This window comes from Phycodurus eques, chromosome 10 (genome assembly GCF_024500275.1).
Source record: "Phycodurus eques isolate BA_2022a chromosome 10, UOR_Pequ_1.1, whole genome shotgun sequence".
NCBI classification, from domain to species: Eukaryota; Metazoa; Chordata; class Actinopteri; order Syngnathiformes; family Syngnathidae; genus Phycodurus; species Phycodurus eques.
This window is the reverse complement of record NC_084534.1, coordinates 22,354,894-22,368,006: the sequence shown is the minus strand read 5'-3', so window position 1 is coordinate 22,368,006 and position 13,113 is coordinate 22,354,894.

Below are 13,113 nucleotides of genomic sequence, written 5' to 3'. Positions count from 1 at the left end.
TTCTTGAGAATTATCTAACAAGTGAATAATTTCAGTGCTTTTACTGTAATTGATAAGAAAGTTAATCATTAGGGATGCACTGATACCACTTTTTTTCAGCTTGAGTATGAGCCTCGCTCTTGCTGTTGTTGTTTACCCACATTCAGTGTCAACATATAAAAGGTAGAAACCTGTGGTAGTTTTGATGAAAATGGTTTGTCTTCTTCTCACCTTCTCCTCTTTTCTGCTCCACTGGGAAAGCTGTTTAATTTTCCTCACAATGCGCCAACAAGTTTGTTTTCCTGAATGAAGTCTGCGCATGTGAAGTAAAATGGCTTAGTCCATTGCATGAGAAGGCAGGATGGAGCATTTGAAACAATCACGATAGATTAAGAATTTTGATGTGTTTTTAAGCATGTGAATTAAGACTAAAACAATAATAACTGCTTTAAAAGGGAACTAACTCTAAAATCCTGTGTCCCCCAGGCTGAGATGGAAAACCTGCAGAGGACATCAGAGGAAGCATAGAGAGGTGTAAAAGCATTGCATATACAAAAACTTCTCAACGTGAAAGAGATACACAAAAAGATCAGAACTCGTTAAGTACATGTAGATAATGATGTTTATTATCAAGGTTTATTATGTAGCTTTTGTACATATAATGAAATTGAATATTTAGCTTGTCGTTGCTAAACTCTTTTCGTGTTTTGAATGAGTGTGTATTCAAATTATTGCCAAAAAACAACAACAGTGTTAGTAATTAAGCTTAAAATAAAAAAAGATTTGATTAATCCTTTGTCACAATCATATCAAGAGGTGATTACAGTCAACTCGTGATGCACCCATCATTTTATTGCTGCACGACCTCTACACCTCTACCGATACTTTGGAATGGATCAACAATTTTCTTCCAGAACTGACTGACTGGATAATATGTGTTTCCTTTATCTGAGCCTTTTGTGATACTTTTTATGCCTTCTTCAGCTGAGGGGGGAAACTTTGAGTTTGCCAATGCAGCATAATTCTTGGCTCAGCTTTCCGCACAGTGCAAGCTATTCTCATACTATGACATAAAGATGCCACGGGGATCTTCAGGAATTTATATCGTTAGGATGCTACCTGCCATCTTGATACAGTTTTAGTGGCCGTTTTTTTTCTCCCATATGCAGCAACTTTGTGCTTTTGTATTGATCAGCACAGAATGTTTACTTATGCAGCTTCAACATGTCAAAGAAAACTGTCCATTGACTTGTATATCAGTCTGCATACTTGGACATTAGACAACAAGGGTAGGCCTGCACTATTGAATAGATAAGGATAATAATTCTCAGTTTTGTTTAACACCCTCATTATTTAGCATTTTATACAATTGCTTCTGTCACAACAGGGCAGAAGTAGTGACTGGCAGTTGTGAAAGTTCCTAACAACTGTCCCACCTTTCTGGTATTAAATTGCACGCAGGAGTATTCTCACTTCTGGTACTGCTCTGATACTACCTCCAAAGGTGGAAAATTGCTTTCCCCCCATGTATCCCTGTTTTTACTGAACGGGGACATGGAGAAAAATGTAAAAAAGGTGACCTGTAGATAGATAATTTCATGCATGACAATGTCAGTGCTACTTGTTTAACGGCGACAAATACACAAGTGCATGGGTGTCACGTGTGAAACTGAAACGATGAGTCGACTAACTCGACTACAAAAACAGTCAAAGCAAAATCTGTCTCGAAGCTTTGCAGGGATCGGTTTTCCAACACGCACTAATGTTACTGCAGACACGCACACACCACTCTGAAAGTAATAGGTTGGCACCATGGCAAAAGGAAAGAGTCTGGGGAAAAAAAGAGAATCTCCAAAGTTTGTGATCATTTCACACTTAAAAAAAGTGTGAAATTTTTACTAAATAGCAAAGGTGGAAAATTTGGGCTTTTATCAGTAGTACCGTTATCATAGCAGCTGTTTGTTATTCTGACCGACAGTGTCACGATTTTTAAATACTTCTTCCGTCGCTCAGTGCGTGCATCCTAACAATGTGGCGTTCAAAGTACTGGAGTGCAAATGAGATTTAAAAAAAAAAAAATGCCACATCTACGCTAACATCCCCTCCCCCACCACTTGGATGGGGTCATCCCCGTTTGGAGTAACTGAATGACATCAGTTGTGGAATTTGATGTGCTCGCTTTTGAGAGGGAACGATGAAAGGCATCTCTATCTCCGCTGCATCTATGGATGTGCCCAGGGCCAAACTAGCCCGATACCGCCTCCTGTTTTTCGCACCATGTCCTATTTACTTATTTATCCATCCTACTACTGGCGTCTTATCTCACCCAATGAAATTAATCCTTCTCTAAAAATATCTGGAGGAAGTGTCGCTCCCTTTCCTGCTGACAAGTGGGAAGGAAGACGTTCATGGAACTGAAGCCAGATTTCACGCTGGCCATCGCTGTTTGTTGTGTGCGGTGTTGATGCTGGATGGAGTGGGTTCAAGTCAACATGCAAATTTGCCAGTATATTACATAGTGTGAGGGGACTTGCACCATAGAGTGAAGTTTAACACCCGAGACTCACAGCCCACGAAGGGTTGCATGACTAACGACGTTTTGTAGTTGAAGCTAATGTGATGAAACTCGGGTCGACGTTGATTAGTCACAGAGGTGTCAAGTAACGAAGTGCAAATACTTACCTCAAATTTCTACTTAAGTACGGTAATCGATACTTGACTGGAATGTTTATTTTTCCGCCAGCTTTGCACTTCTACACCTTACTCTTGAGAAAGCCTTGTTCTGTTTCATTTTGGATTGTGTTCATTCCGGCTTCCAGAACACAAATTGCGCCAGGCTGGAGTGATTTTGGATGAGAAGTATAAACGTATACCATTCTCAGATCCCCCCCAAAAAAGCATCTCACCGCTCGTATCCTGTTTGATGGCAAGTTGTTTGCGCGTGTGTTAGCCCTTTTGCCCTGGAGGTTTAGCCCTTTACCAACACAATCACCACTTACTGAATGAACCAGTTCACGGTGTGTGTTTGTGTGTGTGTGTGTGAGACCTTGTGATTGCACCCCGGTGTGATGCCGATTACTTGTCAGCAGCTTTTGTACACACAAACACACACACACAGTGACACTAACACAAATATCACCAACTAGCAATAGGCAATACCCACTGGGCAGGTCACTGTCGTTTGCTGGAAGCATATTGCTTTTTAATGGAGTGAAAAACCACACGCACGCACACACACGAATGGCTACTTCTACTCGTATATTGTCCATTAAGGACGGGATTAGGAGAACCCAGGAGTCTGACATTGAGAATGTTTGTGAGTCATTAGAGACGGATTTTAGGCTATTTTGTTGTCTGGCGTCCATTGATACTGAGTGACATACTGTTTTACAACACATGCACACAAACTTGCAGTCTCAGTACAAAAGCACTAAAACACATACACACAAAAAAATCATCATTCTATGAACTCTCCAACACAGCAGGAGGCATATTTGGAGAAAGTGCTTTTTTTTTTTTTTTCTGTCCTTTTAAGCGCTATGTCCCGAAGTGAAAATAATAATTATGGTCAAACACTTCATTGATTTCTCTCCCACTGTAAATTTTTTTTTAAATAAATAAATAAATATATTCTAAAAGAAGCTCTATGACCCACACAAATATTCATCGCTCATGACTTAGTTCTATTTCTGTCCTCCTGATGTGCTGCTTCATGTCTTCGCATGTGTGACTTTGTTGATGAGATGTGTAAATCATGTTTATTCTAGCAGAACACAGAACACAAAAATAGGTGTGCATGAACACGCAGTCCACAGGCAAAAATTGCAAGGAAATATTCGGGGGGGAAAAAATGTATACTTACAAGGATGAAAGTCGTTTTTTGTAATATGGGTGGGGGGAATGAATACAGTGGTGTCTTGAGATACGAGTGACTTGACGAGATACGAGTCGTCATCCAGCCAATTTATTTATTGCTTTTTATAAAGTACTATATTTTAGAATTTTAGGCATTTCCATTTATTTCAGTGGGAAAAGATGATTTGAGATATGAGTGTTTTGACTTGACGGAATGAATTAAACCTTGTATCTCAAGGCACCAGTATATAATTATGTCAATGAGATCTTTTTGTTTTTTGTAAGTGGAACAAATCTGATGTCGACCGGCTACATAGGACACATGTCTGTGTTCGACATGTCGTCGTGGCCTTTTAACCTCTGAAAGTCACATGCGAGGATTATTTTCTGCCTGCCAGTATTTTCCCTTGATTGGTCTTCTGACGATCACGCCTCCTCCTCATTACAATCCTCCTTTGGACTTCAGTGGAATTTCGATGCGAGACCTTTGCCTCACTGCAGAGAATTAAACATGCTGTATGCTGACCTTTTTTGTCTGCGGCGACTTTCATTCCGCCGGCACGCAACGCACACCTTGAAATCCCGAGAAAATGCTCTGTTCCCAGTGTTATTTATAAAAAAAAAACTTAAAAACACATCCGCAAGTTCTCTGCACCTCAGATCTATCGCTTCCTTCCTCTTTCAGGTCACAGAAATACTCTTTTAATATTTTGACGACTTCTCTGGCTGTGACCTTGTGGGAGAGGCACAGCAAATGATTGCCCAAAAAATCTGCATTCCTTTCCCCCAGATCTGACTTTTGTTTGAACAGATAAGGAAGCCACTCATCTGACTTTTTTTCTCCCTGAAGATACTTTCAGTGACATGAACCAATTGATTGTATGTCCAGATGAGTTTTCAGCTGGTTTCCGGGCATCACTTCCAGAATACAGTGGCACTTGTAAGGTTGACCACAATCTGTGACGCTGGTTGAACTTCAATTTGGTTCACTTTCACACCAGTCACAGAATATTCAAATTAAAGTCTTTTTTTTTTTCCCTGAGAAAAAGTAATCTGAAAAATTATGACACAGGTCATACCCCCCCCCCCCCCAAAAAAAAAACAAAGTTGTTTTTCAAGGACAAAAAAAACTTTTATTTTTCAAGAATGTAAAAAAAAAAAAATGTTGAAGCAAGAAAAGTTCTTTTTTTTCTAGAGCAAAAGTAACATTTTTCATGGACAAAAAAAATCCATAAGTAATAGTTGTATTTTAGTTGTATTAGTTTGTATTTTTCAGGAATTTGAAAAATGTTGTAATACTAAAAGAATAAAGACATTTTTTTAAAAACATATTTTTTAGAATCTAATGAGAATAATGTCAAGCTCGTAGTCATACTTTTGTCAAGAAAAATTGTAGTCTCACGAGAATAGTAATTTTTTTGAAGGACAAAAGGTTATTACATAAGTAATGTTACAAGAATAGTCTTTTTTTTGTAGTTTTTGGGGGGAGTACAAAAAGGCCATAACTACAGAATTTTTTTTTTTTTCAAGAATGAAATTTGTATTTTTTTCTAGAAAAAAATAACGGAATATTTTTCAAGGACAAAAAAACTCAACTAAGGCTACGATCACACTGCAGGGCATGATGCCCAGTTCGGATTTTTTTGTTAAATCCGATCTTTTTATGTAGTTGCTCTCATTACAAAAACAAATGAGACTTCTACTGTGGACAGATTTGAATCTGTGACATCACACGCATGTGCACAAAACAAGACGTCCTATTGCGCATACACACTAACACGAGGCGCCATGTTGACGGAAGTAAATATGCTTCCTCGTGTAGGTCTTGTCATGACGCACTGGTGACAATTTCAAGGATTTTGTACAAGTGGAGCCAACATTTTCATATATTTAGCAGTTTGATTCCCGTAGGCCCTAATACTCCTTCGTGTAGTGCTGTTACACTGACAAATACTTTAGTAGGCTGTGATGGGTGATTGTTATTATAGGCAGACAGTGTAAAGCACACGCACGCATGCACACTCACGTGCGTTCGCGCGCACGCACACACACACACACACACACAGATGGTTGTTTTTCACCCTCTTCTGCCCTCTCCTCCATATGCATGAGATTCAGGCCATGCATGTGGCGGCTCGCTGTCAGACGAGGTTGAGCGGGCAAGGACGCCTTGCCGTGGCGAGAGTGTGTGTTTATGTGAGGTGTTTGTGTGTGCGCGCGTGTGTGTGTTTGTGTGTGTGTGTGTACGTGCCTCTATAACTCGACAATATACCCGTCAGGCTGAGAGACAGTGTCACGTACAAATACATACACGGCAAACGCAGTCTGCATGCTTAAACACACACACACTTGAATATTTTAATGCAATTTCTCACTCGGCGTGTGTGGAGGTCATCTGATATTGCATTATGAATACTCCAACCTAAGGTGGTGCCATAATCTTCTTAGCATCCATTCTTCAACGCTTTACTTTCATCTTGTATAACTCACATTTTTTAAGAGCAATAAAAAACTGTTTTAAATCAACGTATTTCATAAAATACGTTAAACGATTTCGATTTAGCACAACGGTTGCAATATTTTTCAGAAGGACATACTCATAACTTCTGAATCTGTGTAATGATCGCTCTCTTTGACGAACCGATATTTAAGAGGGAGTCTTTATTGTGTGAACAATGTGCGGCAAGGTAAAACAACAAAACGTTTTTTGGGGCCCAGTCATGGGGCCCTCTACATCTGTGTACTGCAATGATTTTGAATATTGGTTTATCATCAACTAAAAAGAATGAATTTGAGAAAATTCTCCTATTTCCCGAGCTAGATAAAGTCTATCTGAGGATTATTATCTAAGTATATCATCTCGTTGCTTTTACTGTAATTGATAAGAACATTAATTAAAAATCAACTACCCTTTCCCTGAATCAAATCTGCACACGCGCAGTAAGAAGATGGAAATGTCCATTGAATGAGAAGGAAGGGGGAGCACTCGAAATGATTATGATGAATGAAGCATTTTGGTGTGTTTTTAAGTGTGTGAATTAAGAATGAAATGCAAGAAAAGTTCATTTATTAATAATTTCTGAGAAGTTCAGGGCTCAAGAAAATGTTGGGGCCACATGCAATTACCTGTGTTTGCCTAACTTTAAGTCCGCCCCTGTTGACGCACTGCTAAAATCCTATTGCTAGCCATGATGTCCACTAGATCGGAACTGAGCTACAGTGTATTTGTTTATGGAGTAGGCTAAAGTGCGAAGTCCTTTTATGTTCCATGTGCGAACTGCGAACTCTGTATGCAGTACCTCTGCAATAGGGCTGGGCTACATATAATTTCTGATTTTAGATTTTTATTTTTTCACAAAATCTAGTTGAATTTAGCAAAAAATAGCACATGCTACCACTCTGCTTGAACCCCCTCATTTTTATACTTTACTGACATTTTACGCATTTATCTCTCTTAGGAGGAACAAATAAATAAACTAATGAAATTGTTCCTTGCTAACTAAAACACCCAAGTTGGCAACATGGACTGTGCGTTTTTTAAAAAATTCTATTAGTTTTTTTTGTTTTTTTAAAACTAGCTCCGCTATGTTCGCCAAGTTCTAACTTATATTTCTAGATCTAAATCTGTCGAGTAACAGATGTTTATAAACACTGTGAAATGTTTTTTTGTTCCCAAGAAATACGGTAATTGGACACACATGGTTGTCACAGACTGTATTTAATTTACCTGAATGATACAGCAAGCTCTGCAGACTGTCACACGGGTTGCAAGCATCTGTTGTCAGCCCACGCAACTCTAGAGGAGCTGTGTAGAGACGATGGGTCGAACTTGAGCGACGTCGACGTTTCAAACTTTCTCTGAACATCTGTGCTTCCACTTTCCTTGTTGCTCATTAGGAGAGCACACGTTGATAACAAGCCTTTTAATAAGGCTGTGGATAGAGGGGGACAACAAAAAAATACAAGATAAAAACACGTGACTAACAGATTTTGGGCAATAGCAACCTTTTGGGCAATAGCAACCTTGTCTCTCCTCTCCTACCATGCAAACAAAAATTGTGGAATTCAACAATAATGGCTTACCCAACCTGCTGATTCAGCTAAATAAATATTGGCAGTGTTGCAAAGGTTTGTGCCAGGTGGCAAACTCGCAGATGCTCACAAGGAGACCCATTTTGAAACTTGTGTGGAGATTGTTGAGTGTCACAAAGGTCATGAGTCTTTTCTCAAGCTTATAGTGACTGGGGATGAAACATGGGTACATCACTTTGAACCTGATTCCAAAAGAGCATCCATGGAATGGAATCAGTGGCAGGGGATCCAACAGTCATTTCCAAAATGGCTGACAGGAAGAGGACAAGCTAAAACAAAACTTAAATTTTTTTTTTTTTTTTAAACATTCTAACAACTAAGCTACAAACTGTGAAACCTTCTGAAAAATAGTTATATTATTAGTAGGTTCCATTAGATTTTTCTCATTGCTTTTTGCCTGCCCCTTGTATCTAATCTATCTATCTTCAACCATGTTGTTATACAGTTATCCAGGGTCAACCGTAGGCGACATTCTGGTTTTGGTTGGTTACACCTCTATCAATTTTGGCCCATAGATGGCTCTGGTTTTTATGTTAGTTGTCTCTGCTCTCAAATGGTGCGGGGCGGGGGGTGTCTGTGGAATGCGCCGAAATCACGCCCTGCTCAACTGTCAATCAAATACCACTACTATGACCAGAAAAACTGATGCTTCATTGTGTAGCACCTTTCTGAGCTTTACACAACCCTACACATTTGATCCAATCCAATTCAGAGCCAGAAGAGACTCAACCTCGTTCCCCTCGCTGCCATCATGTGTTTTGTTTCTTTTGAGCTTTTGTTTTATTTTGCTCACAACGGCTGTCTTTAGACAAAAAGTGTTTTTCTTTTTTTTTTTCTTTTTTTAAAATCTTCACAGTGGTAAAATGTGTTCTTTGTAAAACTCCTTATAACCGTGTTTCCTCAAATAGTGGCCGTCGCTCTATTCGACGCAATGTCATTCACTTTAAACAAATATATACTGTAATTTACAGAGTTCTTGAGCATATTTGAACTCTGCTTTGCTAACCAAACCTATCAGAGCCTGTAAACTGTCCAAAGTGTGGAAACCTAACAAGCTCTGGTCGCAGCAATAAAGATGATTATACATTATGTGTAGATGGCATCTGTCATGGAAATTATTCCAGTAGACTGCCTGCTAGCCCCCATATCAGTAGTCCCTTGTGTCCGTGGATTGTTCCGTTGTGCCTCGTCGCCTCAAAAATCATTCGTCATTGTTTCGTACAGATAACAATCGACAATTTAAAAACTTCCCTCGGTGGGCAGTTAAAGAGTGCCTGCTTTGCAGAGCTGTCACCGGTCGAGACATTTTGTCCCAATTCACAATCGTACCGATCGATCTGTCAAGACCTTAAAGGTTCATTAACGGCAATCTGTTTCCTAATGTGATTAACATTAAAATGCTATACTAGGGGGAAACAGGGCAGTCATTATTATTCCTTACTGACCATTGATCTTGGTTTAAGTGGATAAGGTTGCAACACTAAATAGGTCCCTGCCGTATGCTAAAGTTTGTCAATTGGCCCAATGCAAATTTAGTTTATTTTTGCTGCAGATGGAAAACATTTGGGTTTGGAGATCGACTGTTCAGCTTATAGGTCAGTTATTTACATCTGGATCAGATGCACAATTTGGCTAATAAGACTTAATATTTTAAACTGTTACGTATTATCATCATCAAACTTTTGCATACGTCTTTTGTGATGCATTTCCAGCCTTTCCCCATAACCTTGTTTAGTTGTAGTTTGTTTTCTGGGGATGTTACTTCCCTCCAGTCTCCTTGTCAGTGGATAAAAAAAAAAAAAAAAAAAAAACATTCTCTGTAGGGTTGAAGTCTGGAGATTAACTCGGCCACTTTAAAGCTTCCCCTTCTTTTCCCTTGATGTATTCTGTTGTTGTTCATCAATAATTTCTTTGGGAAATGAACATTGCAAACTTTTTGCCGTTTCAAAAAGTTTGTCATACTGCCAAAAGCCTATCGCTAGTCTTGATTTCCACTTGCCAGAGGTTGAGCTGCTGTTTTTTTTTTTCTTCAATAGACGTGTGGCTAAAGCATGAGGCAGTTACACTTGTTGTCCCTTACCTAATACATTTTGTTTCCGTGTGAAATCTGTACACCTGAACCCTACTGAATATTCTGTACCATAAAATCTGAATAAGTAAATCTGAGTTTCTCCCTTCAGTCACCTCGAGTAAAATACGTGCTCTAGGCTTCATGTCTGGCAATTGACATGACCATTCTAGAACCATTCACTTTCTGTTGTTTTGGCAGCGTGTACGGGGTCATTATCTTGCTGTTGGATTAAGGATCTCCAAATCAATGTTTTCTCTCTTCTTCAAGACATTCCAGTGTTGTACTGGATATGCCCAGTGTTTGCCCAATGGATCTGATTGACTTTGCATCTTCTCTCAGCTTCACGATTACTCGTTTTTCACCACGAGACAGCTCTCTGGCTTTCCTGTTGGTTACGCATTTTACTTGTCGTAAATGTAGTCTTCACAGGCAAATTTGTGGGTAAAACGAAAGGTTTTTAAGGTGTGTATCCGATCCAGATGTAAACCCCTGGGGGGCAAAAAGCTGAAGTGTTTTCACTGTACAGCAAAAATTACTTTTGGGGGTGAGTGTAGGGCACGGTGGGCGATTGGTTAGAACGTCTGCCTCACAGTTCCGAGGACCCGGCCCCGCCTGTGTGGAGTTTGCATGTTCTCCCCGTGCCTGCGTGGGTTTTCTCCGGGCACTGTGGTTTCCTCCCACATCACAAAAACATGCATGGTAGGTTAATTGACAACTCTAAATTGCCCGTAGGTGTGAATGTGAGTGCGAATGGTTGTTTGTTTGTATGTGCCCTGTGATTGGCTGGCAACCAGTTAAGGGTGTATCCCGCCTCCTGCCCGATGATAGCTGGGATAGGCTCCAGCATGCCCGCGACCCTAGTGAGGAGAAGTGGCTCAGAAAATGGATGGATGGATAGATGGAAGGTGAGTGTAGTTGTTATGGTGACAACGTGAATGTGAGAATGAATGGTTGTCTGTCTCTATATGTGCCCTGTGAGTGACTGATGACCAGTTCAGGGTGTAGTCCAACTTTTGCCTCAAGTCAGCTGGAATAGGCTCCAGCTCCCGGCGACCCTGAACAGGATAAGCGGTATAGAAAATGGATGGATTGTGTTTCTTATGAATGAATTTGCTCAAAAATGCAAACAAGGGGAAGCTTTTTTTAATCAACTTTGGGGCCTCCATTAGTCCCATTTACTCATCAACAAGCAATATTCATCAGGTCCAAATAAGCAATTAAGGATGTGTTTGCGCAGTTTAGTGAAATGAGTCGGAACACTCGCGCTAGCAAAAAGCTCCTAAAGACTTTGGCTAGATAAACAACAGCCGTGTTACGCATGAGGGCAAGTGTCAGCCTGTATGATGGATAATTCAGCGGCATCTCTAAGGTCAAACACATCTGACATTTTCAAGGAGACGTTATGCATTTTTTTTTTTTTGCTTTGCAATTTAAAACAATTCCCAGGTGTCTATTTCGTGTCTTGGTGAAATTGGCCTGTTTGACAGGGCGGCCCTGTCTAATTCAAGTGAGTCTCATCCAAACCCAAACCTTCCTGTACAAATATGTGGCGACCCCAACATGTGACCGCCTCCAAATAATAGATGATTGCATTACTGATATTTCTCACGCACACACACAAACACAACCTCAGGGTTGTCTGCATCTGGGGTTCAAAAGTCTGTGCAAAGCCTAAGAAAGTTGTTGCTAGACAGCGAGTGGCATTATTTGTGATTTGGACGAGCAGAGGGTGGAAGAGAGGAGCGGCACTCTTTCAAGCAGAAGGCTCCTCGGCAAACATCCATGTGTGATGGTAAGCATGAAAAAACAACTCAATCTGTTTTTGAGTTTCTCAAGAGGTGCGAAAAATAGCAATCGTCGCCGCAGATAATTAATTCTCCCTGTGCCCACCGGGCACACAGACGCACACAAACACAAAAAGGCTGAATTTACACTCCATGTTATCAGTGAAACAATTCAGATTTCTCTTTCTCAATATGTGCCATATGGTATACCCCCATCAATGCGAGCTCATCGAAATACACCGATCGGTGATTTATACAGCGATACTGCATATTCATAGTTCACTATTCACAAATGCACCTATTGACAGTTCCTGTGTAACCTATCGCCAGCTATTTGCTAAAGAACTCACCTTTGCATTCTTTCTGAAAAGCCACAAGATGCTGCCAAATTACAGTAATCCCTGTTATATCGCAGTTCACGTTTCATGGTTCTGTTATAGTGCAGATTTTTGGGGGGTAAGTGTTATAACAGTTGTTACACTCTTTTTTTTTTTTTTTTTTTTTTTTTCTTTTTTTTAAAATACTATTTGTACACATTTTTGCCTAATCCATTGCTCTTGCTCATTGTCAACATATTACATGTTTAAATGTATTTGTATCGTTTTAAAAGTTTGCTTAAATACCTCAAAAAATGTTAAGTACCTTCAATGCTATACAAACATTTCTAGGGTGTATTTAAATAAGTTTTTTTTTTTTTTTTTTTTTTTTTTACATCGCGGATTTCACTTTTAGCAGGGATTTTCTGGAACGTAGCCCCAGCAATGAAGCGGGGAATACTGTATTGTTGAAGTGAAACATCTCGACTGAAAAACAAGCTTTGTATGTTGGGTAAGAACTAAGGTTAGCCCGTATGGTTAATTGAAATGACGGACAGTCCTCACCGGATGTGCATGAGGTTTTGATGAGTTATTTTAATTTCAAGACCGTTTTCCCCACATAGAAAATAATATAAATTAAGCCATTGTTTGAAAGGATATTTTAAGGTTCTTAACTGCCATAGAAGTTAACCAATGTATAATGAAGCTAAAATAAAGTAAAACTGCTCATCTGAACTCCAACTTTTACCCCTTTGTGGGGTTCTACCTGCATACTTTTGTCTATTGTCTTTTTAACATCATGAACAGAATTAGAGTAAGTCAGTTTTAATTTTTATTTTATTTTATTTTTTTTGTTACTGTGGTCCAGCAGGACTTGTTTTCATTATTGAGCAGCACATTTCAGGCTTGGGTTGAGGCTGGTCATGACTGTCATCCTCCGAGTTCCTCCTTGATGCATTTTTTAAAAGATTGTGACACCAATGCCTTCCAATTCCTCCAGCCGGCAAACGGTTTC